Source organism: Mobula birostris, chromosome 20 (genome assembly GCF_030028105.1).
Source record: "Mobula birostris isolate sMobBir1 chromosome 20, sMobBir1.hap1, whole genome shotgun sequence".
NCBI lineage: Eukaryota > Metazoa > Chordata > Chondrichthyes > Myliobatiformes > Myliobatidae > Mobula > Mobula birostris.
Genome location: NC_092389.1, coordinates 46,910,722 through 46,922,459, shown reverse-complemented (window position 1 = coordinate 46,922,459; position 11,738 = coordinate 46,910,722). Strand labels below are relative to the sequence as shown.

Genomic DNA, 11,738 nt, shown 5'->3' with positions numbered 1-11,738 from the left:
GGTGGTGGAGGCGGAAACAAAACGGTCTTTTAAGAGATTCCTGGATAGGTACATGGAGCTTAGAAAAATAGAGGGCTATGGGTAACCCTGTGTAATTTCTAACGTAGGGACATGTCCAGCACAGCTTTGTGGGCCAAAGGGCCTGTATTGTGCTGTAGATTTTCTTTGTTTCTAAGTGTCAATATTCCCACCGCTGTCTCTCCCTCCCTCAACCATACAGGTAAAATATCATCAACACGTTATCTACGGGGGAGGCAAAAGGACTGATGCAACATGACAGTGGTTTACAAGCTTTAAGTATATTTAATACGTTTTGGAAAGAGATACATTTACAAAAAGCAGGAGGTTAAGGACTAAAATTTTCACTCAGTAGATCAGTAAGATATAAAATGATTCCTTCTCAAATTTAAGCAGCGTTGTATCATGTCCAAGACGGAAGAGTCTGGAGCGCAAGTGGACAGGGGCATCAGTGCACTGTAGAGGCGTTGCATCGCCTAGGAACGGCTGAAGCGGTTTTCTGCAGATCATTGCCAACGTGGACTGTTACCACCTGCAAGATGAAAAGTGAAAATTTACTTTGAACTTGGAACTTTGAAAAATTTTCTATCGAAGTATGTACAGTATTGTGCCAAATTCTTAGGGGCAGACACACACACACAAACATATATACAAATAGCGTGCCAAAGACTTTTGGACAGCACTGTAGTAATTTTATGCATTACACTATACTGCTGCAAAAAAAAATACAGATTTCATTATGTATGTGAGTGATGATCAATCTGATTCTGATGTGGGTCTCTATTGTGGACTGGGAGAGGGGGGGATCATGGTTGGGAATAGGGGAAGGGAGAGGCAGTGAGTGGGAAGCACCAGAGAGACATCTGTAATGATCAATAAACCAATTGTTTGGAATCAAATGGCCTTGCCTGGTGTCTCAGGGCTGGGTGTGTCTGCAACCACACCATCCAAGTGCACTGGCACTCCTCCTCTGCCACCTGACCCACACCCCTCCCGCGGTGCACCACCCTCGACATTCCCAACATTCTTTGCTCCTGCCAGATTTACAAACTCGATCTCCGCTCCATGTTGACAACTACAGAGCCGTGTGCAGAAGTCTCAGGCACCCTAGCTAGATAGATATGTAACGCTCGGCTCGATCAACTCACGTCCGTCTAGGGGAACTGCCGGAGGCCCTACCAAACTGTGTACTCACGTTTGCATAGGTGCTATGTAATGCACCCCGATACAAGCCCACACTGTAAAATATCAGTCAATACACAATGTACAGTTAAGTTACACTTTATAACTCTTTTTGGTGGTGTGGTTAGTGGACACAAAAAAAAACAAAGGTGCCACTCAGTAAATTTGTCAGATTTGTGCACCAAATTGAGTCGTTGGAGCTCACACCTCCCCGATCCGTCCACGAACGACCTCCGAACCTCCAACAACCTCCGAACTGTCGAATTCCGGTATCCGCCGACCGCTCCTGCACTTGTCTGTCCTCTTCACTCGCCTTGAGCAGGTATTCAAATTGGCTGTGACATATATGTGAATAGGGCTTCTTATAATGTCAGGCACTAAACCAAGATAAAAGAAATACATGAATTCCCGAGCTCCACAGAAATACAGTGATAGTTACGACATTAACAAGATTATAGCCTATCACTACATTTCAACGTATAACTGGTACAATAAAACATATAATACTTAATTTAATAATATGACAAAGTATTGCATGGTTATACACACTAATTATCATAAAATATAATTATCAAGCAAGTAAAGTAACATTGTTTGCTCAGAAGCCTCACTGTTAGTGAGAAAAATTTACTTTTGTATTCGTGACCACCACAGATGTCGCCTTACTTATACAACTGAGTCAAAGCAGACAGCAGGGCCTGTAGTGTTGAGCAGTGTTCCTAAGCAGGTATAAAAATAACAGAAATAAAGCAAATAAGTTTTTTACACCTTCAGCCACCTATATTGGAATCAAGTATGAAAAAAGAACATCTGATGAACTATTGGTAAAGCCACGAATATTGGTGAATATTAGTATCAAAAGCGGTAGGTTGGCAACTCTGCCTCATACCGTTTCTCTTGCAGAAATGGTTGGACAGGAAGTGTACCTGCGTGTGTGGATACTCACAATATCCTCACACACCGGGTATTACATGGTTAGACCAATACAGATCCTGTTTAGTCTTTAAATATATGAAAAGTGAAAGAAGCTTGAATCTTTACAGAAATTATAATCACATCTATACGAATAGAAAATATCATATTTTGGAAGTGAGAAATGTTAACCGGAGGAGAGCAACCATTTGGGAGGGTTGGAAATGTATTTCATCTCGTTCATTGCTCACTAAATTACTCTTTTTCCTATCAACACAAAGAGAAAAGGAGCCTCTTTCCAATCAAATATAGCGGCCACTGTTAAGTTCCCCGCTTGCATATTTTGACATTTTTTACAGAGGTGCCGGAGTGGCACTCCAGTGAGATCCGGCAGCACTGCACCTCTGGTTGAGGGGTAATAACTGTCCCTGAACCTGGTGGTGTGGGTCCTGAGGCTCCTGTACCTCCTTCCTGATGGTCGACGGGTAATAACTGTCCCTGAACCTGGTGGTGTGGATGTGTTCTAGGACTACGAGAGGTTGTGTAGGATGTGTTCTGGTGTCCATGAGAGGCTGTGCAAGATGTGTTCTCGGTCCATCAGAGGTTGTGTAGGATGTGTTCTAGGTCCATGAGAGGTTGTGTCGGATGTGTTCTGGGACTATGAGAGGTTGTGTAGGATGTGTTCTGGATCCATGAGAGATTGTGTAGGATGTGTTCTGGGTCCATGAGAGGTTGTGTAGGATGTGTTCTGGGGTCCATGAGAGGTTGTGTAGGATGTGTTCTGGATCCATGAGAGATTGTGTAGGATGTGTTCTAGGTCCATGAGAGGTTGTGTAGGATGTGTTCTGGGGTCCATGAGAGGTTGTGTAGGATGTGTTCTGGATCCATGAGAGATTGTGTAGGATGTGTTCTAGGTCCATGAGAGGTTGTGTCGGATGTGTTCTGGGACTATGAGAGGTTGTGTAGGTTGTGTTCTGGGGTCCATGAGAGGTTGTGTAGGATGTGTTCTGGATCCATGAGAGATTGTGTAGGATGTGTTCTAGGTCCATGAGAGGTTGTGTCGGATGTGTTCTAGGTCCATGAGCGGTTGTGTAGGTTGTGTTCTAGGTCCATGAGAGGTTGTGTAGGATGTGTTCTGGGTCCATGAGCGGTTGTGTAGGATGTGTTCTAGGTCCATGAGAGGTTGTGTAGGATGTGTTCTGGGGTCCATGAGAGGTTGTGTAGGATGTGTTCTGGATCCATGAGAGATTGTGTAGGATGTGTTCTAGGTCCATGAGAGGTTGTGTAGGATGTGTTCTGGGGTCCATGAGAGGTTGTGTAGGATGTGTTCTGGATCCATGAGAGATTGTGTAGGATGTGTTCTAGGTCCATGAGAGGTTGTGTCGGATGTGTTCTGGGACTATGAGAGGTTGTGTAGGTTGTGTTCTGGGGTCCATGAGAGGTTGTGTAGGATGTGTTCTGGATCCATGAGAGATTGTGTAGGATGTGTTCTAGGTCCATGAGAGGTTGTGTCGGATGTGTTCTAGGTCCATGAGCGGTTGTGTAGGTTGTGTTCTAGGTCCATGAGAGGTTGTGTAGGATGTGTTCTGGGTCCATGAGCGGTTGTGTAGGATGTGTTCTGGATCCATGAGAGATTGTGTAGGATGTGTTCTAGGTCCATGAGAGGTTGTGTAGGATGTGTTCTGGGGTCCATGAGAGGTTGTGTAGGATGTGTTCTGGATCCATGAGAGATTGTGTAGGATGTGTTCTAGGTCCATGAGAGGTTGTGTAGGATGTGTTCTGGGGTCCATGAGAGGTTGTGTAGGATGTGTTCTGGATCCATGAGAGATTGTGTAGGATGTGTTCTAGGTCCATGAGAGGTTGTGTCGGATGTGTTCTGGGACTATGAGAGGTTGTGTAGGTTGTGTTCTGGGGTCCATGAGAGGTTGTGTAGGATGTGTTCTGGATCCATGAGAGATTGTGTAGGATGTGTTCTAGGTCCATGAGAGGTTGCGTAGGATGTGTTCTGGGTCCATGAGAGGTTGTGTAGGATGTGTTCTGGGGTCCATGAGAGGTTGTGTAGGATGTGTTCTGAATCCATGAGAGATTGTGTAGGATGTGTTCTAGGTCCATGAGAGGTTGTGTAGGATGTGTTCTGGGGTCCATGAGAGGTTGTGTAGGATGTGTTCTGGATCCATGAGAGATTGTGTAGGATGTGTTCTAGGTCCATGAGAGGTTGTGTAGGATGTGTTCTAGGTCCATGAGCGGTTGTGTAGGTTGTGTTCTAGGTCCATGAGAGGTTGTGTAGGATGTGTTCTGGGTCCATGAGAGATTGTGTAGGATGTGTTCTAGGTCCATGAGAGGTTGTGTCGGATGTGTTCTAGGTCCATGAGAGGTTGTGTAGGATGTGTTCTGGGTCCATGAGAGGTTGTGTAGGATGTGTTCTGGATCCATGAGAGGTTGCACAGGATGTGTTCTAGGTCCATGACAGGTTGTGTCGGATGTGTTCTGGGGTCCATGTGAGGTTGTGTAGGATGTGTTCTAGGTCCATGAGAGGTTGTGTAGGATGTGTTCTAGGTGCACGAGAGGTTGTGTAGGATGTGTTCTAGGTCCATGAGAGGTTGTGTAGGATGTGTTCTAGGTCCATGAGAGGTTGTGTAGGATGTGTTCTAGGTCCATGAGAGGTTGTGTAGGATGTGTTTTGGGTCCATGAGAGGTTGTGTAGGATGTGTTCTGGGGTCCATGTGAGGTTGTGTAGGATGTGTTCCAGGTCCATGACTACCAACTTTTAACCTACTTTAAGATCAATCTAACCCTTCTCTCCTACTTAACCCTCTATTTTTCCATCATCATGTGTTCGTCTCAACATTTCTTGAATGCCCCTAATGTATCTGCCTTTAGCACCACCCATGACAGGGCGTTCCATGCACCCACTACTCTCTGCCTCTACCATCCCCTCTATACTTCCCTCCAATGGCCTGAAATTATGCCTCCTGGCATTTGCCATTTCTGCCTGGGAAGTAAACTCTGGCTATCCAGTTGATCTGTGCTTCTTATAGTCTTATACACTTCCATCAAGTCACCCCTCATCCTCCTTCGCTCCAAAGAGAAAAGCCTCAGCTGGCAAAACCTACCTTCACCAGACATGTCCTCTAGTTCAGGCAGCATCCTGGTAAATCTCCTCTGCACCTCACCTAAAGCTTCCACATCCTTCCTGTAATGAGGTGACTGGAACTGAACACAATACTCCCCAAGTGTAGTCTAACTAGGGTTTTGTTAGAGCTGCAACATTACCTCGCGCCTCTTGAACTCAATCCCCTACCTAATGAAGGTGAGCACAACATATGCCTTCTTAACCACCTTAACAACTTACGTGGTAACTTCAAGAGATCTATGGACCTGGATCCCAAGAACCCTCTGTTTCTCCACGCTGCTAAGAATATTGCCATTATCTTTGTAATCTGCCTTCAAATTCTAGGCCTTGGACCTGCTGTTGCTCAAGGCCTTGAGCTTCCTGTTGATAGAGGCTCCACGGCAACCAGCTCTGGCTCATCATCTGCTCTGACTGGAGACAATTCACAGCTGTGGCCCACATTCTTCCCCTCCCAGCTGCCTGCTCGCTGGCTTGGGCTGGAGACAATTCCTATCACTTGGCTGGTCTGAAGGAGACAGAAGAAAAAAAACTTTGAAAACAGCTGGCATTTTAAAACACTCAGTAAAAAACAATCTTGGCAGCCAGTGTCAGATGAACTTCCTGACCTTGTGACGCTCAGAATACCATTCAGTTTCGCCTCAGAGACTCAGAGAGGCGTGCAGAAGAATCCATGGCAATGGCACCAGTGACAAGAACACGATGTAGTCAAAGGTTTATTTTCATGATATTATAGAATAACATGACTCTAATAATGCCATCCCTGATACCGTAACAGGTCAGTGAGCAGCCCAGGGAGAGGGGACCATTTAATGCGGTGAGATGTGAGAAGCCCCAGTGCTACTCCCCTTTCAGACAGGTGATAAAGGCAGATTTATTACAGGCAATCAAATAATGGAGGGTGGGTCAAAAGAAACTGCTTTCAGCGGCAGGAGGGTCCATAACTGGAGGAAAGAGATTGAGGATAATTCTTAAGTTGCCATAAATCTCTTCACTTTGGTTACTGAGATTCCAGTTCCTGGGTTTCCGCTCAGGCCTCTTGTTCAGTCTGGACTCAGCCTAGGCCTGGGTCAGAGGGGCAGTGAAGTAATTTCTTTTTAACATAGACAGTTGTGATTTAGAATTCACTGTAGCCTGGCCTGCTGAGTTCCTCCAGCATTTTGTGTGCGTTATTTTAGATATTTCCCTGAAGGGTAAACGCCACACGGGAGCTGGACTATAATGTGTGGTTAAAGGTGTAGTTGGGGGGTGGGGTGGAGATACATCTCTACCAAGGGAGGTGTAAGGTGCTCCTTCCCTCCACTAGTCTGCAGGTCACCCTTGGGCAAGGAATAGCACCTGCTTAGCCCTCCCGATCAGGGTCACATCAAACCACGGAAGCAGGTGGTGGTTGGTTCTATGAACAGCCGGTGCATATCACAAGTCCTGGTTATACGACCACGGACGCCAGGCAGACAGTCTCTGAAGAGAATTCATAATGGCTAGGGTCACCCGTCTTGTGAAGACACTGCCCCAGAAGAGGTTTGCCATTGCCCACAGTGCCAAAGACCATGATTGCCCACATCATACGACATGACACATAATGATGATGGTGAAAGGTGTAAGAAAGTAAAATATGAGAGAGAGAGACAGAGACAGACAGACAGAGACAGAACGTTACTGTACAGGGAGAGCTGGGGGGGAGGGGTGGTCACAGAAAGTTAGCTGTGACTAATGTAGATAACGACAAAGACAAATGAGATTCTACACACAAAATACTGGAGGAAATCAGCAAGTCAGTCAGCATCTATGGAAATGAATAAACAGTTGACATTTCCGGGACAAGGCCCTACATCAGGACTGGAAAGGGAAGGGGGAAGAAGCCAGAATAAATAAGGTGGGGAGAAGGGAAGGAGGACATGCTGGAAGATTATGTGTGGAGCCAGGTGGGTGGGGGAGCGGGATGAAGTAAGAAGCTGGAAAGTGATAGGTGGAAAAGACCCAACTGTTAATGTCCTGGAGGGGCCACCATTGTCCAGAGTCTCAGCAGGACAGCCCACATAAATACTGTGGTACCAGAGCAGATTGGATGTTGAGGACTCAATGAAGACATCCCCATCTTAAGCCTCTTCCCTTCCTAATTCCCTTTCTCCCATGGTCCACTCTCCTCTCCCATCAGATTCCTCCTTCTTCAGCCCTTTAACTCTTCCACCCCTCCCAGGGGTTCCCAACCTTTTACTTGCCATGGACCAGTACAATTAAGCAAGGGGTCTCAGAGTGAATGTGGCGAGGATGTTTCTCATGGTAGGGAGTCTAAGACCAGAGGACAGCCTCATAATAGCGAGGTGTCCTTTTAGAGATGAATAGGAAGATGAGAAGAAAGTTCTTTAGCCAGAGAGTGGTGAATCTGTGGTGTTTATTGCCACAGTCAGCTGTGAAGGCCGAGTATTTTTGTATATTTAAGGCAGAGGTTGGTCAGGGCATGAAGGGATAAAGGGAGAAGGCAGGAGATTGGCGCTGAGAGGGAAAATGGATCAGCCATGATGAAATGCAGAGCAGACTAATGGCCTAATTCTGCTCCCATATCTTGTGGCTTTATAATATTGGGAACCCCTGACCTAAACCCTTCCAGCTTCTAACTTTATCCATCTTCCCCCTTGCCTGGTCTCACCTATCACCTGCCAGCTTGTACTCCTTCCCTCCACGCTCCCACCACCTCCCAGTCTTATTCTGGCTTCTTCCCAGTTCCTTTCCAGTCCTGATGAGGGGGTCTGGGTTTGAAACATCGACTCTTTATTCCTCACCAGAGTTGCTGCCTGACCTGCTGAGTTCCTCCAGCACTTGGTGTGTGTGTTGTGGGTTGGAAGCTAAATATGCTTGACCCTGATGGACTGAGAGAGACACAACCTCCACCTACTGGCTGTTTATTAACTCGTAAACCAGTACAGGGAAAAAAAAGAATTGAATCTGCCTGATGGGTCCATTTCTTGCCAGATGTCTTGCTATTTCTTCTTTAATGATAGCTTTCAAGCATTTTCCCAACTACAGATGTTAAACTAACTGACCTGTAGTTACCTGCATTTGCCTACATTATTCTTTGAACAGTGGCGTGACATTCGCCATCTTCTGATCCACCAGAACCTGGAAGGGTCCAGAGAATTTTAGTAAATTATCACCAAAGCCTCCACTATAACTTCTGCCATCTCTTTCAGTACCCTGGGATGCATTCCATCAGGACCAGAGGACTTATGTATCTTCAGCCCCTCAAGTTTGCTCAGCACTACCTCTTTAATGATAGCTATTGTATCGAGGTCTTCACCTCCCATCACTTCCATAACATCTCTCTTTGGCATGTTACACATGTCCTTCACCGTGAAGACCAACACAAAATAGTCATTCAAAGCTTCTGCTAGTTCCTCGTTACCCAATATCAATTCCCACTTCTCATCCTCCCAGGAACCTACGTTCATTTTAGCCACACTCTTCCACTTTATATAATTATAAAAACTTTTACTATCCATTTTTATATTTTGTGATAGTTTATTTTCTTTCTTTATTCCCTTTCTTTATTACTTGCTTGATGGTTCTTTGTTGCTTTTTAAAGTTTTCCCAGTCTTCCAGTTTCCCACTACTCTTGGAGGCTTTCTGTTCACAAGCTTTTAGTTTGCCGCCTTCTTTAATTTCCATAGTTATCTCAGACTGGCTCTACCCAACCTTACTGTCCTTGCTTTTAACTGGAATATACTTTTATTGAGCACCGTGAAAAATCTCTTTGAAAGTCTTCCACTGCTCTTCAATAGTCCCACCATATAGCCTGTGTTCCCAGACTACACTACACTTGGTCATCCCATTATAGTCTCCATTGTTTAGACATAATACACTGGTTTTAGATCAAACTTTTGCACCCTCCATTTGTATGGGAAACTCAGTCATACTGTAATCACTCTTTCCAAGAGGATCCCTCACTACAAGATCACTAATTTTACCCTTCTCATTGCACAGGACCACAGTCCTCCTCAAGACTGTCTCGAGCAACTTGATTCACCCAATCTATGTGCAAGTTAGTCCCCCATGATAACTGCTGTTCCATTCTTACATGCCTGAGATATTTCTGTTTATTGCCTGTGCCACTGTAATGTTATTATTCGGTGGCCAATCGACAACTCCCACCAGTGATTTTTAATACTAAGCCATTGTACCAATATTAACAATGCCCTCTCCCACCCCTTCAATGTTCCAACCTTATGCCCAGTAGGGACAACACACTCGGCTGTTCCAGAGGTAGCAGTACCGGGGGCAAGAATCACCCATGAGTCTAACAGTGAGGGGGGTGGGGTGCTCTTTGACATAGGAATGGAAGTGTACCTGACCTTGCACTCAACGTCAGTGAGACCAAAGAACTGATTACAGACCTCAAAGGGTATGACGAGGGATCACACGTCAATCCTCACAGAGGGATCAGAAGTGGAGAGGGTGAGCGATTTCAAGTTCCTGGGTGTCAACATCTCTAAGGATCTATCCTGGGCCCAATATATTGATGCAGTTACAAAGAAGGCACAACTTCGGCTATATATCATGAGGAGGCTGAGGTGATTTAGTATGTCTGCAAAGACACTGGAAAATCTCTACAGATGTACCATGGAGAGCATTCTAATGGGCTGCATGGCCATCTGATATGGAGGTGAGGTGGGCACTGCACAGGACCGAAAGGAGCTACAGAAAGTTGTGAACTCAGTCAGCTCCATCATGAGCACTCACCTCCCCAGCATCCAGGACATCTTCAAGGAGCGATGCCTCAAAAAGACGGCATCCATCATTAAGGACCCCCGTCGCCCAGAGCACGTCCTCTTCTCATTTCAACCGTCAGGGAGGAGGTACAGGAACCTGAAGACACAAACTCAACGATTCAGGAACAGCTCCTTCCCCTCAGCCATCAGGTTTCTGAATGGACAATGAAACCATGAACACGAGCTCACTACTTTTCTCCCCCTCTTTTTGCACTACTTAATTAATTTAACTATTATCTACATACTGCCATTGCCTTTTGGTGCCACAGTAAGAGCCTTAATTGAGTGCCAGTCTAGTTGGATTTTCTCAACCATTTATGCCCAGAAAGTGCTGGCCCTCCGCTTTTCAATACATAACTGCTGTGTTTGGCCTCCATATGTCACATTCCCTTTCGTAAGACCATAAGACAAAGGAGCAGAATTAGGTCATTCAGCCCATCGAGTCCACTCCACCATTTCATCATGGCTGATCTCGGATGCCATTCAACCCCATACACCTGCCCTCTCACTATATCCCCTGATTCCCTGACCAATCAGGAATCTATCAACTTCCGCTTTAAATATACCCACAGACTTGGCCTCCACCACAGTCTGTGGCAGCGCATTCCACAGATTCACACTTTGGCTAGAAAAAATTCCTCTTTACTTCTGATCTAAAAGGTTGCCTGTCAATTTTAATGCCATGCCCTGTACCTCTGTATACTTCTATTAGAGGAAACATCTTCTCCACATCCACCCTATCTAGTCCTTTCAACATTCAGTAGGTTTCAATGAGATCCCCACGCATTCTTCTAAATTCCAGTGAGCACAGGCCCAAAGCTGCCAAACACTCCTCATATGTTAACTCCTTCATTCCCAGACTCATCCTCATGAACCTCCTCTGGACTCTCTCCAGTGACAATATGTCCTTACTGAGATAAGGGGCCCAAAACTGTTGACAACACCCCAGCTGCAGCCTGACTAGTGTCTTATAAAGCTTCAGCATTACCTCCTTGTTTTTATATTTTGTTCCCCTTGAAATAAATGCCAACATTGCGTTTGCCTTCTTTACCTCACGCTCAACCTGTGAAGTAACATTCTGGGAGTATTGCACAACAACTCCCAAGTCCCTTGGCACCTCTGATTTTTTTTTTTTTTTGCAAGTTCAAAAATTTGTTTTATTTAGCAAGCAGCCAAACCAATGACTAGAGATCAATACGCTTCACCTAGGTACCTGTTCTTCAGCTACGATTTCCTCTGTTTATGCCTCTTCTTCCTCCCTTTGAAATGTTTATACCTCTTCGGCTAATGATTTGTTGCCCTTGAGCTGCAATTCTCCCCATCTGTGAATAAAGCTGTACTCTTCACAAAGGTTTAGGTTGTGTGATGGCAGCATCAGCTGAACTAGGAGGATCCTGGCTAGTGGATGGAATATCGGCTTCGTCTGAAGGCTGGGCAGATTCTTCCTCCTGAGGTCTTTCAATTTCTAACACAACGGCTGAACTAAGCCCTTCTTGATCTGCTCCTTCTGTCACAATGGGGGTGCTGGGAACAGACCCAGATGCAAGACACAGACACTGGAGTATAAGGAACAGGACTTGACTAGAGTAGGGACGTGACACGATTCAGGCAAGGAGCAGGGACAAGAATGCAGAGTTGGGCTAGGGAAAGCGGGACTAGGACTAGGAACCATGGACTAGGCTTGGACTCCGAGCCCGAGACTGGACAAGGACCCAGAACCTGGGTCTTGC

At 45.6% G+C, this 11,738-nt stretch overlaps 1 long non-coding RNA gene across 1 annotated transcript; it reads right to left on the bottom strand.

Moving 5' to 3' along the window:
• Positions 1 to 302: 302 nt before the first annotated feature.
• LOC140212689 (uncharacterized) lies at positions 303 to 10,137 on the bottom strand. The gene is made up of 4 exons (XR_011889773.1): positions 9,980 to 10,137; positions 5,465 to 5,750; positions 1,408 to 1,577; positions 303 to 550 (listed from the first exon to the last, which is right to left on the bottom strand). It is a non-coding gene; the product is annotated as an uncharacterized lncRNA (long non-coding RNA).
• Positions 10,138 to 11,738: the final 1,601 nt, after the last annotated feature.